The sequence below is a fragment of the Hemiscyllium ocellatum genome, unplaced genomic scaffold (genome assembly GCF_020745735.1).
Source record: "Hemiscyllium ocellatum isolate sHemOce1 unplaced genomic scaffold, sHemOce1.pat.X.cur. scaffold_298_pat_ctg1, whole genome shotgun sequence".
In the NCBI taxonomy this organism is placed as follows: Eukaryota; Metazoa; Chordata; class Chondrichthyes; order Orectolobiformes; family Hemiscylliidae; genus Hemiscyllium; species Hemiscyllium ocellatum.
In genome coordinates this window covers 713,664-736,152 of record NW_026868271.1, presented here as the reverse complement: position 1 = coordinate 736,152, position 22,489 = coordinate 713,664, and the positions used below count along the sequence as shown (strand labels likewise).

At 45.8% G+C, this 22,489-nt stretch overlaps 1 long non-coding RNA gene across 1 annotated transcript in view; it reads right to left on the bottom strand.

Annotated features, from left to right (window-relative positions):
• Positions 1-19,662, bottom strand: part of LOC132812779 (uncharacterized) — a 28,266-nt gene extending 8,604 nt beyond the window's left edge. The window contains exons 1-3 of the long non-coding RNA XR_009643777.1: positions 19,634-19,662; positions 15,288-15,394; positions 12,780-12,869 (exon numbers count right to left, since the gene is read on the bottom strand). This is a non-coding gene — a long non-coding RNA (uncharacterized LOC132812779). The remainder of the gene's footprint in view (positions 1-12,779; positions 12,870-15,287; positions 15,395-19,633) is intronic.
• Positions 19,663-22,489: the final 2,827 nt, after the last annotated feature.

The window sequence follows — 22,489 nt, the reverse complement described above, 5'->3', positions numbered from 1 at the left end:
GGTGCTGTATCTACTATTTTCCGTCATTTATATCAATGATTTGAATGTAAACACAGGAGGTATTAGTAATTTTGCAGATGACGCCAAAATTGGAGGTTTAGTGGACAGTGAAAAAGATGACCAAGGCTGCAATGTTTCCTGCAGGTGTCACCATTTCAGATACTGCCCAACCTGCTGGGGATCTCCAGCACTTCTTGGTTTGGATGCAGGTTTCCACCATTTTGCTGAAGCACTTGGAGACAGAGAGCTGTACAGCTCCAGATTTTGTTGACTGATTCCTGGGATGTCAGGACTGATGGATGAAGAGGGACTCAATCCTCGTTTAATCCTCCTTTCCTTTGGTTTTCGGAGCCGCTGACTACATCACTAATATTCTACCTCCCACTCCCTGTTCTGAACCTGACCCATCTAACCTGACACTTTAGCTCCCATCCCCCTGCCAGACTAGTTAATACCTCACCAATGGAACTGGCAATAGCCCCCACCAGGAGATTTCTCCCAGCCCTGCCCAAGGGTAACCGGTCAGGCTGGTACAGGTCCCACCCAACCCAGAAACGCTCACAATGCAGAAAGAACCTAAACCCTTCTCTGGTACACCATTTCTCAAAGCACACATCCAGCTGATCTACCCTCATATTCCTGCTCTCACTAGCACATGGCACTGGGAGCAAGTCTGACATCATTTCATTTCAGGAGCTGCATTATAATGTGTCCCTGCTCTCCCAATATCCAGCTTTCAAACACTCATCCCTTTGTTTCATGCTGTCGTTGGTATTGATGTGTTCTCCAACCACGGGCTGTTTACCCTCCAGCTCCAGAATATCCTGTAGCTGCACCATGATATCGCGGATCCTATCATCAGGGAGATAACATACCATCCTGGATTCATGGCTGTGGCCATAGAAGTGCCTGTCTGTATCACTGACTATTGAATCCCCTGTCACTATCTTTCTTCCCGTTTTGGGCAGCAGAGCTATCTACGGTGTCATGAACCTGGCTGTTGCTGATTGCCTCTGAGACCAACACATACGCACACACCCACACGAATCCCAAGCGGTATACAGTATCTGTTTGGGAAGGGAATAACCACTGGAAACTCCTGCACTTCCTTCCTGAGCCTTTTACTTGATCTGATGGTCCCCCATTCCCTTTCTGCCTGTGTAACCCTCACCTGCAGTGTGACTAACTCACTGAACATGCTGTCCATAACATTCTCAGTATTGCAGATGCTCCACAGTGAGTCCACTCACAGCTCCAGGTCTGAAAAGCAGTTTCCCAGTAGCTGCTGATGGGCACATTTCCTGCACACATAGCCCATCAGGGACACTGGAAACATCCCTAATTTTCCCACATTGTACAAGAGGAGCACACCATGGGTCTGAGGTCTCCGGTCACACAGGCTCTCTAGATTCAGCTAGTTACTCCCATTTAGAGAATTTAAATGAGCGAGCAATCTTCCTACCCTTCAAACATTGTAATCAAAATCCCGTATTCTTTACTTAAGTTGATACGTTATACCTTAAAAACTGTTACAAAATTTCCACAGGTATCGCTTACAAACTGGCTGTTCCCTTTGGGACCATGTGAATTTCTGAATGGGCTGAAACAAAACGGAGTTTCAGCTTCACCTTCTCCCTGTTTACACCCAACTCCAAAACACTCATTGAGCCAAGCAGCCCTCACAGTGCAGCCCTGTCATTTTCATTGTCTGCTCACACCTACACTGCCCTCAGCCTCCTGTACTGTTCCAATACATCTCAATGGGAGCTCAGGAAAAGAATCTCATCTTTCAATTCAATCCTTTGTAGCCCCAGAGTCAACATGGACCTCAGCAGTTTCTGGGTGAACAGACAGTTGTTAGAATCTGGAACATTCCACCTAAAATGGTACTGGAATTTGTGTTTATAAGGAGCTGCAGGGAATTGAAAATAAGGAGTTTACAGGTTAGCATCATGAAGTGGGTGATTGGGACTAAATCTGACAGTCCCTATAAAGAGACGAAGTGCAACCTGGACAAATCTGTGCTCTCTCTCAGACAAAAACAGACCGAGCTTCCAGCTGCCTGCCATTTTAACACACGAGCCTGTTCCCTGGCCAACATCTGTCTCATTCTTAATGCAGTGTTCCAGGGAAGCTTGATGCAGAACACTCCAGAACATACCAAATGGCCCTGTATTTCAAGGACAGCAATTTCCCCTCCCATGAGGTCAACAATACCCTTCAGTGTATCTCCACCACTTCCTGCACCTCTGCTCTTGAACCCCACCCCTCCAACCGCAGCAAGGATAGAACCCCCAAGTCCCCGCTTTTCAGCCAGATACAACACATCATCCTCTGCCATTTCCACCACCGACAATCAGACCCCACCAACAGAGATATCTTTCCCTCCACACCCCTTTCAGCATTCCTCAGAGACCATTCCCTGTGACTTCCGCATTAGATCCATGCTCCCCACCAACCCATCCTCCACTCCCAACACCTTTGCCTGCCATTGCAAGAGGTGTGAAACCTGTGCCCACACCTTCCCCTCACCTCCATCCAAGACACCAGAGGTCCCTTCCACATCCAGCAGAGATTTTCCTGTACATTGAATAACCTCATCTATTGTGTTCATTGCTCTCTACAATGGGGAGACAGGACGCCAACTTGCAGAATGTTTCAGGGAACCTTTCTGGGAGACGTGCACCAATCAACCCCACTGTCCTGTGGTCAACCATTTCTACAACCCACCCTCTCACTCTGCCAAGGACATGCATGTCCTGGGCCACCTCCACCACAAAATCCTAGCTACATGACTCCTGGAGCAAGAATACCTCATCTTCTACCTTGGGACCCTTTAAGTACAGAATCAATGTTTCATCATTTCCCCTCCCCCCACCATATCCCAGATCCAGCCCTCCAACTCAGCACCACCCTCTTGAACAGTCCCACCTGTCCATCTTCCTTCTTAATTACCCACTCCACCCTCTCACCATTACCCTCCACCAGCATCTTCCTATCGCCTTCCCAACTACCTTCTCGCCAGCCCCACACACACATCCTATTATCTGTCAACCCTCTTTCCCACTCAGAATCCTGCTGAAGGGCTCAGGCCCAATATGTCAATTCTCCTGCTCCTTGGATACTGTCTGACCGGCTGTACTTCTCCTGCGCCAAACTTTAACGTAAGCTGGAAGAACAAACCTCATTTTGTACTTGGAGGACCCTTCAGGCCTCTGACCTTAAAACTGAATTCATTAATTTTAGGTCCTAAGTCTCCCACGTCCTTGCGCCCTAGTGCCCCACCCCACACACCAGGCCTTGTTATTACATAGCCTGCCATTACACATTACCTATGGTTAGTCACTAACAGTCTCCATTAACATCTATTCACTCTCCCCCAGCCAGATCATTATTCATTCCTTTGTCCAATTGCTGCTATATCTCTTTTTGGACTATATCACCACCTATCATTTACTCCTTAACCCCTACCTTCTGCATATAAACTGACATTTTTTCTCAGTGACATCAGTTCTGAGGAAGGGTCAGCGGATCCAAAATGTTAACTCTGATTTCTCTTCACAGGTGCTGCCAGACCTGCTGAGCTTTTCCAGTATATTCTGGTTGTTGTTTCTGATTTAAGCATCCACAGTTCTTTTGGTTTTCATTTACTGGGAGTTTCTAATTCAGGTCTAGCAGCCTACATCATGAGTTTATAAACCCTCCCAGTCCACACTAACTCCATTTCTCTCCCACTCCCTTCACACTCACTGGGTCTCTTCCCAACCCCTGCCCAGTGACACTGCACCTGCACAGCTCATGGTCACATGCTGGCCTATTGGCAACACCCCTCATTCACTCCCATTGGCTGGAGGATTACATCTAGTCTCCTATTGGTCTGAAGCTGCCGTCAATCAGCCAGGCCCCATTGTGACATGTGTGGTGGGATCCTCCCAGGAGTGTGGGAGGCTGAGGGGTAACCTCATAGAGAGGTTTATAAAATCATGGGAGGCATTGATGAGATAAATAGACAAGGTCTTTTCCCTGGGGTGGGGGAGTCCAGAACTAGAGAGCATAGGTTTAAGGTGAGAGGGGAAAGATATAAAAGGGACCCAAGAGACTACTTTTTTCATGTAGAGGTGGTGCGTGTATGGAAGCTACTGTCAGGGGAAGTGGTGGCAGCTAGTACAGTTACACCATTTGAAAGGCATCTGGATGTGTATGAATAGGAAGGGTGTAGAGGCATATGAGCCAACTGCTGCCATATCGTACTAGATTAGGATAGGATATCTGGTCGGCACGGACGAGTTCGACTGAAGGGTCTGTTTCCGTGCTGTATATGTCTGTGGCTCTGCCCTGGGATGAGCTTCATCATTCACAGTGAATGGGGCAGTATCACAGAGCACAGGGGTTGGGGGCTATTCAGCCCATTGCGGCTATACTCTCTCCCTCTGGACATGCTGCCAATCTGCCCTTCCTCCCCTCCCATTTACCCGTAGCACTCCAAATTTATCCTCAAATAGTTAAATTCCGAGATGTACAGCACAGAAACAGACCATTCAATCCAACTCATCCATGCCACCCATTTATCCCAAATTAATCTTGTCCCATTTGCCAGCACTTTGCCCATATCCTTCTAAACTTTTCTTAATCACGTACCCAGTCAGATGCCTTTCAAATGTTGTAATTGTACCAGCCTCCACACTTCCTCTGGCAGCTCATTCCATATTCAGCTTGAAAACATTGCCCCTAAGATCCCTTTAAAATCTCTTGCCTCACACCTTAGGCTTGTGCCCTCTAGTTTTGTACTCACTTAACCTTGGGAAAAGACCCTGGTTGTTCACCCTATCCATGTCCTTCACGATTTTATGTACCTCGAAGGTCATCTCTCAGCATCCGATGCTCCAGGGAAAACAGCCCCAGCCTATTCAGCCTCTCCCTATAGCTCAAATCCTCAACCCTGGCAACACTTCTGCACATCTTTTCAGAATCCTTTCATGTTCTGTAATATCACTCCTACAGCAGGGAGACCAGGACTGAAAGCAGAATTCCAGATGTGGCTGAATCAATGTCCTGTGGAGCTGCAAAACAATGTCCCAACTCCAATACTCAATGCACTGACCAAGTACACCAAACGCCTCCTTCACTACCCTGCCTATCCATGATTCCACTTTCAAAGAACTATCAACCTGCACGACAAGGTCTCTTTGTTCAACAACACTCCCCAGGACCTTCCCATTAAATGTATAAGTCCTGCCCTGATTTGTTTTTTCAAAATGCAGCACCTCACATTTATCTGAATTCACTCCACCTGCCACTCCCCAGCCCATTTGATTGAAGTCCCATTGTACTCTGAGGTAACCTTCTTCCCGATCCACTTCCTCCCGATCCAATTTGGTGTCTATGTAAAGTCACGAACCAAAGGAATCATTGATATAAATGATGAAAAGCAGTGAACCCTGCACCGATCCTTACACCATATTGCTCATCACAGGCTTCCAGTCCGAAAGGCAACCCTTCACCACTACCCTCTGTCTCCAACCTTACAGCCAATTTTATATCCAAATAGCTAGTTCTTCCACCTTGAATGTCTTTCTGAAGTCCAAGTTAGTGATTTCCATACACAAAGCCATGCTGACTGTCCCTAATCATTTCTTACCTTTCCAATTACATCTAAATCCTATCCCTGAGAAGCCCTTCCAACAACTTACCTGACTCCAGGCTCACCTGTGTATTGTTCCCTGACTTTTCCTCATCACCTTTCTCAAATAATGGCGCCAGTCTTCCAGCACCTCGGTGATACAAATATCTCAGCGAGGGACCCAACTATCACTTCCCTAGCTTCCCACAAAGTTCTGGGATTCACCTGATCATGTATCAGGGATTTATCAATCTTGATGCATTATACAAGTTCCAGTGCCTCATAACTTATATGGACACTTGTCAAGTTATCCCTATTTATTTCTCCAAACTCTCTCACTTCCATATCCTCCTTCAGTAAAAGCGGACATGAAATACGCAGATAGTATCTCTCCTGCCTCCTGCAGATCCATAGACAATTTTGTTGATCTTTGAGGGTCGCTATTCTCTGCCTGGTTACTCTTTTGTCCTTAGTGTATTTCTAGAATCTCTTTGGATTTTCCCCAAACCCATTTCACAAAGCTCTCTCGTCCCCTTTTTGCCCTCTTAGTTTCCCTCGAGTATACTCCTACTGCCCCTATATACCTCTAGGTATTCACACAAACCCAGCTGTCTGGACTTGCCATATCCCTCCTTCATTTTCTTGACCAGAGCCACAATTCCTCTTGACAGCAGCATTCCTTACACCTCCCAGCCTCGGCCTTAACAGGAACATACTGTCTATATACTCATTGTCGCAGGCCTATGGGGGCAATGGCAGATGAAGACAGAGAAACAATCAATCAATCATTCTCAGTAAAGAGGCAGTGCTGGGAAAGATACCAGCCGAAAGGTAGATGGGTCTCCTGGCTGTGATGGAATGCATCCCCGGGGACTGTAAGGAATGGCAGCGGGTAAATAGCAAATACACTCGTGATAATTCACTAAAATTTGCTGACTCTGGGACGGTTCTAACAGATTGGAAAGCTGCAAATATGATGCCAATATTTTAAAATGGACGTGTCAGCATAACTTCTGTAGTGGGGGAAATGTCCGATCTCTCAAGAAAGAAATAGTGAGCTATGTGGATAGAAATTGTCTCATCGAGCAGACACAGCATGGATTCATGAAAAGTGGACGACACTAAGATGAGTGGTAGAGCAATGTGTGCAGAGGCCACTGTCAGTCTGCACAGGGATACAGAGGTTAATTGAGTGGTTAAGGGTCTGGCAGATGGAGGACAATGTTGGGATATGTGAGGTCATCCATTTGGGTCGGACTAACAGCAAACTGGATGATGAAATGGTGAAAACATGCAGCAGGCTGCTGTGCAGAGGGAGCTGGGTGTCCTTGTGCATGAATCACAGGAAGCTGGTTTGCAGGAACAGCAGGTAATTAAGGCAGTGAAGGGAATATTGTCCTCCATTGCCAGAGGGATGGTTATGCTGCAGCTGTACAGGGGGCTGGGGAGGCCACACCTGGAGTACTGTGTACAGGTTTTCGTCCCCTACTTCAGGAAGGATGTAATGGCGCTGGAGGGGGTGCAGAGCAGGGTCACTAGTTTGAGTCTGGAGTTGAAAGGGTTGCCTTCTGAGCAGAGATTGACAAAACTGGCATGATCCTCATTGGAATTTAGAGTAATGGGAGATTGTGTAGGAAAAATATAAAATTATGAAAGGAGTAGATAAGATAGAAGCAGGGAGGTCATTTCCACTGTGGACTGGACAAACTATGGTGCACAGCGACAAAATAAGGCGGTATCAGATTTAGGACTGAGTTCAGGAGAAACTTCTTCAGCTAAAGGGTTGTGAATCTGTGGAATTCCCAGCTGATTGAAACAGTTGAGACTTTCATCTTGAATGTCTTTAGGTCAAAATGTAGATTTACGAACAGGAAAGGAAATAAAGGTTATGGGAGAGAGCAGTAAAGTGGAGCTGAGATCAGCCCTGATCTTATTGAATGGCAGAGCAGGCTGGAGGGGCCAGATGGCCTCCTCCTGCTCCTATTCCTTATGTTACGTTCCCACTTTTCAGCCGTCCCTTTACCTGGGAATAGCAAAGAAGTATTGAAAGATTTTATCTTGTTCAATCACAATGCACCTTTATCCAATTTAGAACAGCAACTTTTAGATCTGGTCTATTCTTTTTTGGAACTCTTTTAAAACTATTATAATTATCAGAGAATCCAGACAGTGGGGAAGCAGGTCATTCAGCCCATCACATCCGCACTGACCCTCAGAGACTCCCATCCTACCCATGTAATGCTGCCTTTCCCATGGATAATCCACCTAACCTGCACATCCCTGAACACTGTGGGTAATTCAGCCTGGATAATCCACCCAACCTGCACATCCCTGAACACTGTGGGTAATTCAGCCTGGATAATCCACCTAACCTGCACATCTTTACATAGTGGGAGGAAACCAGAGCAATCAGATGAAACACAAGCAGATATTAACAATAAGGTGATCAATCCTTTCTTATTTCCCAGTTCCGTCCAAATAATTTCACTGAACTTACTCCCATGAATATCGTCCCCAAGCACAACTCTAATGCTATCCCTAACCAAAAACACCACTCGTCCTCCTCTCTTGTCCCCCTTTCTATCCTTCCTATAGCATCTATACCCTGGAACATACAGCTGCCAGTCACATCCATCCCTGAGTCATATTTCTATAATACCGATGATATCCCAGTCCCATGTTCAAACCATAACGTGAGCTCATCTGCCTTCCCTGTCAGGCCTCTTGCATTGAAGTAAATGCAGTGTAACTGCTCGGTTCCACCGCGTTCTGCCTTGACTGTTTGACTTATGAACTGTACCAGCCTCAGGGTTACCTCCTTTCTCACTATCTCTTTGGGTTTACCCCCACTCCCTCACTGGTTTAATGCCTCCCGAGTAGCACTAGCAAATCTCCCTGCCTGAATATTAGTCACCTTCCAATTCAGGGACAATCCATCCTTCTTATTGAAGTCACTTCTACTCCAGAGGAGAATTCAATGACCAAAAGATGTGAACCCTTCTGCACTACACCAGATCTTTAGCCAATCATTCATCTCCTCCATCCTGCTATTCCTACTCTCACGAGCATGTAGCATTGGGAGTAATTCAGATATTACGACCGAGTATCTACTTTTTTATATTCCAGGCTAATTTGCTATATTCTCTCATCAGGACCTATCTTTTTCTCTTCCTGTGTCATTGGTACCAATGTCCAATGACCTCCCACTGGTTATTCTACCCTTTAAAGAATATTCTGCCACCAATCTTTTCTGAACCTTTCAAGTTCCACAACATCCTTCTGATAGGTGGAGAACAGAATTGCACTCAATATTGTAAGAGTGGCCAAACCAATGTCCTGTACAGCCACAACATGACTGCCCAACTCCTGTACTCACTGCTCTGACCAATAATGTAAATCATACCAATCACCTTCACTATCCTATCCACCTGCGACTCTACTTTCAAGGAATTATGAACCTGCACTGTAAGGAAACTTTGCTCAGTAACACTCCCTCGGACCTGACCATTAAGTCTATCAGTCCTGCTAGGCTTTGCTTTTCCAAAAAGCAGCACCTCACATTTATCTAAATTAAACTCCATCTGCCACTCCTCAGCCCATTTCCCCATCTGATCAAGATCCCATTGAAACCTGAGGTACCCTTCTTCACTGCCCACTACACCTCCAATTTTGGTGTCACCTGGAAACTTACTAACAATACCTCCTATGTTCACATCCAAATCATTTATGAAAATGATGAGAAGTAGTGGACCCAGCACCGACCCTTGTGGCACTCCAGTGGTCACAGTCCTCCAGTCCGAAAAACAACCTTCTACCACCACCCTCTGTCTTCTACCTTTGAGGCAGTTCTATATTCCAAATGGCTAGTTCTCCTGGTATGATGAGATCTCATCTTGCTAACTAGTCTTCCATGGCGAACCTTGTCGAACGCCTTACTGAAGTCCATATAGATCCCATCTACCGCTCTGCCCTCAAAAATCCACTTTTTTACTTCTTCATAAAACAGCTCAGTCAAGTAAGTGACATGATTTCCCGCACACAAAGCCATGCTGACTATCCCTAATCAGTCCTTGCTTTTCCAAATACATGCAAATCCAGTCCCTCAGGGTTCCCTCCAACATCAGGCTCACAGGTCTGTAGTTCCCGGGCTTGTCCAAACCGCCTTCATTAAACAGTATCGTCATATTAACCAACCCCCAGTCTTCTGGCACCTCAGCTGTGACTATCGCTGATACAAAAATCTCAGCAAGGGGCCCAGCAATCACTTCCCTAGCTTCCTACAGAATTTTAGGACACACCTGATGAAATCCTGGGCATTTATCCACCTTTCTGCGTTCCAAGACATCCAGTACCACCTTCGCTGTAATATGGACATTTTTCAAGGTGTCACCATCGATTTCCAACATTCTATATCTTCCATATCCTTCTCCACAGTAAATGCTGATGCAAAATACTTGTTTAGTATCCCCTCCCCACCCCATCGCCTGCAGATCCACACACAGGCTGCCTTGCTGATCCTTGAGGAGCCCTATTCTGTCTCTAGTAACCCATTTGCTCTTAATGTATTTATAAAAACCCTTTGGATTGTCCTTACCCTATTCGCCAAAGCTGTGTCCTGTCCCCTTTTTGCCTTACTGATTTTCCTCTTAAGTATACTTCTATTGCCTTTATACTAGAAGGATGTTCTGGATTGGAATAAATGCCAAATATTTCATCTTGATAAAAGGGCAGGACTTACACTGATCGGGCCTTGCATAGTGATATAGAACAAAGAGACCTCGGGGTTCAGATCTTTGCAGTTTATGTCACATGTAGACAGGGTTGTTCAGAAGGTGTACAGCACACTTGCCTTCATTGCTCACACCTTTGAGTATAGGAGTTGGGACATTACATTGAGGTTGTACAGGATGTTGGTGAGGCCTCTTCTGGAATACTGTGCTCAGTTCAGGTTGTGCTGTTATAGGACAGATGTTATTAAGTCGGAGCGGGTTCAGAAGAGATTTACCAGGATGTTGATGGGAATGGATGCTTTCGGTTATAAGGAGAGGCTAGGTAGGCTGGGACTTCTTTCACTGGGGTGTAGGAGGCTGAGGGGTGACCTTATTGGAGGTTTATAAAATCCTGAAGAGTATAGGTAATGTGAACAGCAGGTGCCCTTTCCAGGAGGGGGCGCGATTCAAGAGTGGGTGAGAAAAGGAAGACCCTAAAAAGACGTTCCGGATTTTACTTTTTGTTTTTGTACAGAGAGTGATTCACATGTGGAATAAACTAGCAGAGGACGTGGTAGCTGTGAATACAATTACAATTTAAGGGTGGCACAGTGGCTCAATGGTTAGCACTGGACACAGGTTCAATTCCTGCATTGGGTGGCTGTCCATGCGGAGTTTGGATATTCCTCCCCGTGTCAGCGTGAGTTCCTCCAGGTGCTCCCGTTTCTTCCCACAAGCCACAGATGTACAGGGTAGGTGAACTGGCAGTCCTCAATTGCCCATAGTGTTCAGGGATGATTGGGTTTAGTGAATTAGTAAGGGGTAAATGTAGAGTAAAACGGTAGGGGAATGGGATTCTAAGAGGAAAAAGCATTTGGACCTGTATATCGATAGGGAATGCTTGGATGGATTTGGACTAAGTGGAGGTAGATGCGATTAGTTCAGTTCGAATTTATGGTTGACACGGACTGGTTGGAACACAGGGTGTGTGTCAGTGCTGTATAACGTTCTGACTCTATCGCTCGTTATCTCTGTAAATTCCTCTATGCTCGGAACTCTCCGTCAATGCCACCTCATCCAGTCTTACAACTCTTCCTTATCTCGATAATTCCTCTCCAGCCTCAAAACTCAAAAAAGTCTATCAGAAATATCTCTATCTCTGTAACATCCTCAATCCTCAGAATCCTCTCCAACTTTCATCTCCTCCAGCTTCATTACTCTCCCTATCTCTAACCCCCTCCAGTCTCTCAAAGCTCTGCTATATGTGCCTTTTTTATTTCCAGCCTTCAGGATTCCCAATGTTTATTTCTCACTTGATGACGGCCCTTTCCGATTCTGTGCTGTGCTTCTGAATTCTTCCTTAAACCTCTCAATCTCCTTTTCCTCCCAAAACATCGGCCAATCATCTGTCATCTACTCTAGTATCACCCTTTCTGACCTGAAGTCCAATGGAGCTTGTCATATTCCTATAATAAACATCTTAGCGGTCTACAGAACAGAAAAAGGCTCTGGTAGTACATCGGGTCTGTGACAAAGAAAACTACCACCTAACTGTCCTCATCTATTTTCCAATAATTGTGGAAAAGTCTCATCTATCATGGCATTGCAAGTGCACACTAAATACATCTCAAATGCTACCGGGATTTCTGTGTCTCCCACCCTTACAGACAGTGAGGTTCAATGCAACTGTTGCTCTATGATGACATCACCCACAGGAACACAGAGCAGCTGGGTCTGTGCAAACCAGAGATCACCCACACATTGGGAAGGATGGCAGGGTCCCTGAGAGGGGGCACAGGAGATTTACCAGGATGGTACAAGGAATGGGGGATTTTAGTTGCAGAGACATGGGTGTTGTTAATACATATCAAGAATATCCATCTACAATAGATGGGCTCGTGTTCTCAACCTCTCCCCTTGCCTGGGCTGTGGTAACCTTCAGGTTAAACACACCACCAGACATTTCTCCCTAATGAGACAGCAGCCCTATGGTCTGGTAGGACAATGCTGACTACCTTTTACACAGTGATGCCACTGTACCCTGGGGGTGGGGAGAGGGAATGCTGAAGGTGGTGGATGGGACACCACTCAGGCACAGTGCTTTGTCCTGGAGGATGTTCACTTTAATATTGTTGGTGTCTGCACTGATGCAGGCAAGTGGAGAATGTTCCAACACAATCCTGATGTGTGCCTTATAGGGAGCAAACAGACATTGGGGAATCAGGGGTTTGGGGAAACAGATTGTTCTCGTTGTAGCAGAGGAAATTGCGGGTGCCCTGTGACAGAGGGGTTTACAGATTTAGAATAATCCACCTTACACTCATGAGTTCATCAGAAAAGGATTACAGGACACATATTGAAGACTTGGGGGAGATCTACTGAGAGTGTGGGGTGATTCAAAAGAGGACATTTATGCAGCAAATGGGAATGAGCTGGAATACAATACTCACACACAATGTGAATATCCAGCTCCTGATGAATTGAGTAATTTTGTCACAGTTTGGCGTTACAATTACTGAGATTACCATCTGAATGTCCACCTGTAATACACGTTTATAAAACTGTCACTGTCAGTTCATTTAAGAAACTCTCACCACCCCCTCCTCCTGGCCCAGGATGACTGGACACATTACCCCTTGTGGGGGTCAGCAGTTAGTTCAGGGGGAAATCTGTATGGGTTTCTGTGAGTTTCCACACTGGGTCTTCATGTGACTGAACAGGGCAGATCTTTGACACATGGGACACAATGTTTCAAGAGTCAGTGCGATGTGGAGAGCAGGATGTGTGCTTCCTTTTCTTTCCTTCCGTGCTGCTGCTGTGCCTCATCAATTAGACGGGGGGGGGGTGGGGGGGGTGAAAGGCTCATGCAGCTCGATGGGCAAGTTGTCACCATTCTGACCCATGAGCAGCAAGCTCCTCCCAGTCATTCCAAAGAGTCTCTCTGAAAAGGTAACAACTGCTTCCCACTGCCCAGTGCTCCCAGGAAATGTTTAGAAGAATGAGCGGGGAAATCTCTGAGAAAAGGCAGAACGGTAAAGTTCCAAAAGGATTATAAACAGTTTACAGAGAGGGAGTCATCGGAGAAGTGGGCAACAAGTTAGCAAATGGAGCATAATTTGGGAAATTGTGAAGTTGCTCATTTTGGAGGAGATAATAAAAGAACAGAGTGCTATGTAAATGGTGGAAACTGTCGAAAGCTGCACCACAAAGGGACCAGGGGTAATTGCGTAGGAAACAGTTATAACAGGGAATCAGGATGGGGAATGGAACGTTGTTTCTTATTACAAGGAGTTTTCAGTGTAAGTGTTTGGAGTATATACCTGAGAGTAACTTTACAAAGTGCGAGTGAGACCACATCTGGAGTAATGACAGAAGTTTTGGTCCCTTTATTTAAGGGAATACATAATTTCATCCGAGGCATTTCAGAAAAGATTAACTGGGATGATCCCTGGCTTGTAGGGATTATCTTTTAAGAAAAGGCTGAAAATGTTGGGACTCTACTCACTGGATTTGGGAAGAATGAGAGGTGATCTCATTGTAACATGCAGGATTCTTAAGGAGTTTGACAGGGTAAATACTGAGAGGATGTTTTCCATCATGAGGGATCTGGAATCAGATACTCGGATAGTCAAGGGTTCTGTTTTAGATTCGTCAAGTTTAAGGCAACATCAACACGGGTCAGGGGTTTCAGTAGCAATGGAGCTGGGGTGAAGGGGGGGGGGGGAAGCAACGTTTTAGAGATTGGAATTCCTGGTGTTTGTGATTGTGTAGATACCTGATCAGAAGGTCACCTTGGGGTTACAGATATGAGAGCAATATTGTGAAGAGGGTAGTTCTGCCTCACACAGTTCTCAGGGAGAGGGAGGGGCTCAGCAGTAAGGGAAAGGAATTTGTAATAGCAACTGAAGGCAATGGGTCTAACCATTTCAATGTTCCGTTGCAGGAAATTGCAGCCAATCGCGTAGTGGGAGTGTGATGAGCAGTTTGATAACTGAGTAATGGAGAGGGATGATGGGGAGGGAGAGCTAGGCATTGTCAGTGTACTTGTGAACCCACAGACGGTGCTTTTGGACGATGTCACCTCCTGACAGTATGTAGGTGAGAAACAGGAGGGACCAAGAATCGATCCTTGAGGGACACCACATACAAGGAATTTAGAAAGGAATGGGAGAGTGGGGATGGAGTAGGTTTTTCCAACAATGGTGAGGTCAAAATATTACTTCGTAGCAGAATGGGAGAGAAGGACATAACCAGCAAAGACAGACAGACAGAACAAGGAACAATACCTGCGATTTGGTGAGGGGAGGGAGGTGGGGGTGATGTGGAGGAAGAGCCCAACTCCAAAAACACACTTTCTTCATTGGTGACATCACCCACCTCCACCCTAGTCTCAGCTCATTTACTGAATGCAGGGATGGACGAGTATTTATCTCCAGACTTAATTATCCAAACACTCTTGGCCAGCCTCCCACATTCAACTTACATGTAATCTCAAGAGTATCTTAAACCCTCCTGCCCAAGTGCTCACTTGTACCAAAACTAGTTGATCCATCGAAAGGCTCCTATTTACAGGCAACAATTTAAAATTCTCACCCTGTGAACATCCCTGTCTCCCTGCACCACACACCCTGCAAGACCTTGACAATTCATTTGTGTTTATTCATTGCTTCACCTGTCTGGCTGTTTCTACTGTTGCCAAGGCAACACTGTCTGGAATTCCCACCTGAACCCTCTCAGACCTGCTTTCCTCTTTTAAGGTGTTCTCGAAAACCTGCTCATTTGGCAATGCTTTTGATCACTTGACCTAGTATCTCAATCTGTGGCCTGATGCCAGAATTTTTCAATAGTATTTCTGTGAAATTATAAACATGATTAAAAAAAAACAAACTGTTGCTGATTTGCACATACATTGTCAACTCTTCAATATTGCTGAGTGTATAATCTATAACAGCACTTACCCAACCACATTGTGGGAGCACCTTCACCACATGAACTGCAGCTGGACAGGGAAATCAAACATCACCCTCTCCACAGGCAATGGGGCTTTGGCACTGATCACTGGGATCTGTGGAGGGAGAAACACAGTTGCTATTTCAGGGAGTGCAAAATGCATTATAAGGAGGGAAAATGGGGCAGAATTTGGGATTTTCAAATTTGTGATTCACAATGTGCACTAAGTTCTGTAAAACCTCTCATGCCATACCATGAAAATTTCCTTCTCTTCCTGGTCTATGTCTTTCCTTTCCCCTGCCCTGCACCTTCACACATTCCCAATGCCTTGGCCACAACAACACTGTGCTGCCAGTGAAGCTTATCACGTGGTTGAGTATTGTCCCACCCCTCATTCACTCCGATTGGTTGAAGGACCAACTGGCACATCCTGGTCCTCCAGCCTCGTTCCCCCGACTCTTATTGGTCCTGCGCTGACATCGATAATCCGAGGCCCATTGTGAGCTGGAGCATGCTCAGTGCTTCCTGCTTTTGCTGCTGTTCACCAGGTGAGAGAGAGAGAGAGGGCTCATCCCTGTTTCTCCTGATGTCAGACAATAACAGCAACTACCTGCATTGTATGGAGCCTTTCACACTGACAAATCTCCTAAAATGCTTCACGTATGATGGAAACATTGATTAAAGAGAACGATTTTTAGATACATCTTTAAGGCGGACAGAGGGGGTGAGGGAGGATATTCCAAAGGTTTGTGTCCTCGGCAGCTCCAATCGTGCAGTGATATAGGTGGGCAACAGCTTCCAATGGAGACTGTTAGTGGCTAACCACAGGTTAACAACCTCATGTCGTAGCCACCTCATGTCACAGCCTGTCATTACACACTACCTATGGTTAGCCACTAATAGTCTCCATTAACAGCTAATCAGCCTCCCCCAGTCAGATCGTTATCCACTCCTTTATCCAACCGCTCTTCTCACTCTATCCCCACCTTTACTCCTTTTATCTTGCCCCCATCCCCCCACACTATCTTCTGCACATAAACGGACTTTTTTTTTCCTCAGTAACATCTGTTCTGTGGAAGGGACACCGGATCTGAAACGTTAACTCTGATTTCTCGTCACAGATGCTGCCAGACCTGCTGAGCTTCTCCAGACCCTCCTGGTTGTTGTTTCTGATTTACATCTTCCGCAGTTCTTTTGGTTTTAATTTACCGGGAGTCTGTAATTCAGGTCCAACAGCCTCTGTCCCAGTCCTGCTGTCTCTCCCACCCCCACCCAGTGACACTGCACCTGCACAGCTCATGGACAGGTGTTGTCTTGCTGGCCACACCCCTCATTCACTCCCATTGGCTGCAGGACCACACAGACTCTCCTCCTATTGGTCTGGAGCTGCCGTTAATCAAGCCGGCGCCGATTGAGAGGTGAGCTCCTCCCTCTCTCTGCTCTGGGATGAGCTTCATCATTCACAGTGAATGGGGCAGTATCACAGAGCACAGGGGCTGGGGGCGATTCAGCCCATTGGGGCTGTCCTCTCTCCCTCTGTAGATGGTGCAAATCTGTCCCAACTACCCCAAATCTTTCCTTAAAAAGTAAAATTCCAAGTCTGTTTCAAAATACCTGCTGAATCTGTGTCGTTCAGACTGTTCCAGATGCTCAGAACTTACTGAGTAAAATAGTGTCACATTTTCACCTTGTATTATTTGCCAATTACTTGAACGTAGTTACTAAAATTGTGACAGGGTTAACAATTCCTCTCTCTCTTTGCAAATTCAAGACCTTGGAACCAAATCGGCACCAGGTCAAAATCACTGCTTCACCTTCTCAGCTCCAAGGATAATTATCTGTGCTTCAGCTAGCTCGAAACAAAAGAGAGGAATGCATCTTAATTTATTAAGATCAAAGAAACAGACCTCCGGTCCAATTCGTCTGTGCCAACAAGGAATCCTAAACTAATGAATTCCCATTTACCATCTATTGGCCTGTATCCATCAAACCCCTTCCTATTCATGTACCCAATTGGAAGCCTTTTAAATGTTGTGATTTTATCAGCCTCCACTACTTCATCTGGTAGCCCCTCCCATACACACACCACACTCAGCTTGAAAATGTTGCCAGTTCGATCCCTTTTAAATCTTTGCCCTCTCAACTTAAACCCATGTGCTCTAGTTTTGTACCCACCTAACCTGAGGAAAAAGGATGCCAGCTGCTTACCTTATCCACGCCCCTTGTGATTTTATAAATCTCAATGAAGTCACCTCTCAGTCTTTGACTCTCCAGAGAAAATAGCCCCAGCCTATTCAGCCCCTCCCTGTAGCCCAAATCCTCCAATCCTGGAAACGTTTTTGTAAATCTTGTCCAAACCTTTTCAAATTTCACAACATCCTTCCCAGAACAGGGAAATTCAAACTGAAAACAGAATTCCAGAAGTGGCTTAATCAACGTCCTGTCTAGCCACAATATGACGTCCCAGCTTCTGTATTCAATGCATTGACCATTAACGGAGAGCGTTAATGGAGTCCCATTTGCCAGCGGTTCACCCTATCCCTCTAAAACCTCCCTCTTCAAGTACCCAGTCAGACACCTTTTAAATGCTGCAATTGTACTAGCCTCCACCCCTTCCTCTGGCAGCTCATTTCATACTTGCAATGCCCTCAACATGAACACGATGCCCCTTAAATCCCCTTTAAATCTTTTCCCTCTCACCTTAAGCCTGTACCCTCTCGTTCTGGAGCCACCGAACTTGGGAAAAAGTCCCTGACTGCTCACCTCATCCATGCCCTTCAGGACTTTTATAAGATCACCTCTCAGCCTCCAAATCTCCAGGGAAATAGTCCCAGCCTATTCAGCCTTTCCCAATAGCTCAAATCGTCCCACCCCAGGAAAGTCCTTGCAAATGTTTTCTGAACCCTTTCAAGTTTCTCAACATTATTCCAAGAACAGGGAGATTGGAACTGAAAACAGAATTCCAGAAGGGCCTTCATCAGTGCCCTGTCCAGCCACAATATGACATCACAACAGCTGCATTCAATGCATTGACCAATAACGGGGAGCGGACCAAATGCTGCATTCACTCCCCTGCCTACCTGTGACTCTACTTTCAGGGAACTATGAACCTGCACTCCAAGATCCCATTGTTCAGCAATGTTCCCCAGGACTTTACATTAAGTGCATAAGTCCTGCCCTGATTTGCCTTTCCAAAATATAACAGCTCACATTTATCTAATTTGAACTCAGTCTGCAATTCCTTGCTCCACTGGCCCATCTGATCAAGATCCTGTTGTATTCTGAACTAACCTTCTTCACTGTCCACTACACCTCCAATTTTGGTGTCTTCTGTAAACCTACTGACCATACCTCATATATTCACATCCAAGTCATTTATTTAAGGGCCCAATATCCATCCCTGCAGCACACTGCTGCTCACAGGCCTCCGTCCGCAAAGCAACCCTCATCATCCTCTGTCTCCTACTTTCAAGGTAGTTTTGTAATGGCTTGCTCTCTCGGCATTCCATATTATCTAACCCTGCTAACCAGTCTGCTTTGTGGAACCTTGTTGAATGTCCATATCAACAGCATTCACCGCCTTCCTTATTCATTTTTTTCGTCACTTCAAAATACTCACTCAAGTTAGTGAGACCCAATTGTGCATGTACAAAGCCACATTGATCTACCTGATCAGTTCTGTCCCGCTGCGCATTTCCTTGTTCGGTCACACTTCCACCAACCACGCTCCACACCTTTGGACCCTCCTTACCACCACGGGAGATGTAAAAACATGCGGCCACACCTCCCTCTGACCTCTGTCCAAGACCCCAAAATGATCTTTTCACATCAGGCAGAGATTTGCCTACACATCCAAAAAACCTCATCTTCTGAATATGGGAAATTTAACATGGTTCATCCAACTAACCTACACATCTTTGGACTGTGGAGCAAACTGGAACACCCGAAGGAAATCCTCACAGAAACTGGGGAGAATGTGTCAACTCCAACACAGACAGTTGCCCGAGGCTGGAATCAAACCCAGGTCCCCGGTGCTGAGGAAGCAGCAGAAACCACTGAGCCACAATACTGTGGGATCTTTGATGCTGATGCGCTGCCCCACTAATACCTCAGTCACTCACCCTGCCTCATTTCTAAGAGGCAGCGATGATGGAGTGAAATTAGACAGTTAATTCAGAGACCCAGATAACGTTCTGGGGACCTGGGTTTGAATCCCATCACGGCAGATTTGGAACGTGAATTCAATAAATATCTGGAAAAAATAATCTAGTGATGACAGGAATCCATTGTCAATTGTTGGAAAAACCAATGTGGTTCACTCATGACCTTTAGGGAAGGAAAATGCCATCCTTACCTGGTCTGGTCTGCATGGGACTCCAGACATATAGCAACGCAGGTTGACTCTTAACTGCCCTCTGGGTAAACGCAGCAATAAATGCTGGCCGAGCCAGTGACAGCCTCATCCTGTGAATGAATAAAGAAAACAGGCCATGTTTTGTTCCTTCTCTAGTAGGTACATCCTACAAACTCAATCAGAAACGTTCTCGTCCACACTGAACAAATACCTTTCCATCCAAGCCCTTAAACACTACAGCACTCTGAGGCTATGTTGGTAAGTTAAAACCCCTTATCATTGCATCCTTATTATTCTTACAGATATCTGAGGTCTCCTGGTAAAATTGTGTCTCAATTTCCTGCTGACTATTGGGAGAGGGTCTATAACACAATCCCAGTAAGATGGTCATCCCTTTCTTATTTCTCAGTACCAACCAAATAACTTGCCTGGATGTACTCCCAGGAATATCCTCCCGAAGCCAGCCATAATGTCATACTTAATCAAAAACACCTCTCCCACTGCACTGTTGGTCCCTTTCTATCCTTACTATAGCATCTATACCCTGGAACATCAAGGTGCTAGTCCTATCCATCCCCGAGTGATGCGTCTGTAATTGCTGTAATATCCCAGTCACATGTTCAAAACCATACCCTGAGCCCACCTGCCTGACCTGTCAGGTCCCTTGCACTGAAATAAATGCAGTGCAACTGCTCCGTCGCACCTCATTGTGTCTTGCTCTTGCCTGCCTTGACAGTCTGACCGGTGAACAGTACCAGCCTCAGACTCACCTCCTTTCTCACTGTCTCTTTAGGATTACCCCGACTCCCTCACTGGTTAATGCCTCCCGAGTGGCGCTAGCAAATCTCCCTGCTCGTCAGGACCCCATGCTTTCCCCTTCCTATGCCATTGGTACCAATGTACAATGTCCTCCCACTGGTTATTTTCCCTTTTGAGAATATTCTGCTCCCTCTGAGAGATATCCTTGACACTGGCACCAGGGCAGCACCACCCCATTCTGATCTCTCACTGTCACCTGCAGAAACAGCAGACTGTGTCCCTGACTAGAGAGTCCCCTATCACCATCGATCGTGTGGAACTGAAAATACCTCACATTATGTTAGAAGCCAGTCTCAGTACCAGTAACTTGACTGTCAGTGCTACATTCCCCTGAAAGTCTATTACCACCTACATTTTCCAAAACAGTATACTTGTCTGAGATGGGGATAGCCACAGGAGACTCCTGCAGTCCCTACCTACCCCTCCTAGCTTTCCTGAAGGTAACCCATCTACCTGGCTGTATCTGCAGTATCCTGCAATCCCGAGCCAAGGTCTTTGACAATGTAACACAAAACACCCAGGAAACTTCGCCTCACCTCGTAATCTGATAAAAGGAATTCTGATAAATCTGGTTGAACTTAGAACACAGCTGGAAAGCTGGAAGATTAAATCCAATCCAAGATCCAGTGCTTAAACAAAGGAGACTACAATAGGATGAGGCAGGAGTTGGCTAATGTAAACTGGAAGCAAAGGACTTTACTGTGGGAAAGTTGACGGACAACGGGGGAATTTTCGAAAGTGCTCAGCAAAAAGTATATATCTGGGAAAAGGAAAGGACTGTTGGAAAAGGAGTTAATCTGCCATGAGTGGCTCAGGAAATAAGGAGTCTATCAAATTGTAATAGAAGGCACACAAATTGGCAAAGACTTACGGAGAAACTAGGAGATTAGAGAAACTTTAAAGATCAACAGAAAGCTTGATGGGATTGGGGAGGAAAGTGATGAGTAGCTATCCCCAGGGCGGAATAGCAGCTTACACTGCTAGAGAGGAACCTATTGTGTGGGGAACATATGGCCTCTGTAATTGTTTAAGCACTTCACTGTTACCATAGAGATAATCCTGATCATTTACAAATCACTGCACCTCCAAAAGCTTGTACTTCCAAATAAACTGTTGGACTAACCTAGTGTTGTGTGATTATAAGTTTGTCCACCCCACCAACACTGGCTCCTCCATATCAGATTCTGATAGACGCCCACTGAAACTGAAGTGCCTGTCAGATATTGAGGGAGCCACAGGGGTGTATGTCTTAACCCAAAGTGCGAAACTGAACTAGACTTTCTAACTGACCGTTTGCCATGGTGATAATACTGAGAGAGAGTCTCTATCAAAGTCCCAAACCACATAGCTATAGAATGGGAGCTGCACATCGGACAGGCAGGGAGTACCTGTTGCTGCCTGGAGGTGTTCTGCATGTACACTATCCAGGTAACTGCCATGTCTCATCAATAAAGACTCTAAGAAGGACCTCTCAGGTTCGGTGCCTAGTTATTCCTATCCAGCAGGGTTCAGGAATATGAGTACACAGCAGTCAGTCTTCACAGTCGAGGATACAAAGAATCAATGCAGTAATTGATAAGGAGACTGAGGAAGGTGAGGAACTAGAACAATTATCACGAAAGAGTTAGAGCTGGACAAGCTAATGGAGCTAAAGGTAGATAAGTCTCATTGCCCTGATGGAATACATCCCAGGATATCAACAGAGTTAGTGGAGAAATAGCAGATGCAGTTAGAGACAGAGCATCTACAGCAGAGACAGGCCCTTTGGCCCAAACTGGGCCCATGCCGACAGAATGTCCATCCACACTAAACCCAATTTCCTGCACTTGGCCCACCTGCTTTGACCCTTTCTATCCATGTATTTGTCCAAATGTCTTTTACCTGTTGTTATGTACCCACCTCAACCACTTCCACTGGCAGCTCATTCCATATACATACCACCCTCTGTGTAAAACAGTTGCCCCTCAGCTTCCCTTTAATTCTTTCCCCTCTAACCTTCAACTGATGCCTCCAGTCCTTGATTCCCTGGGAATAAGG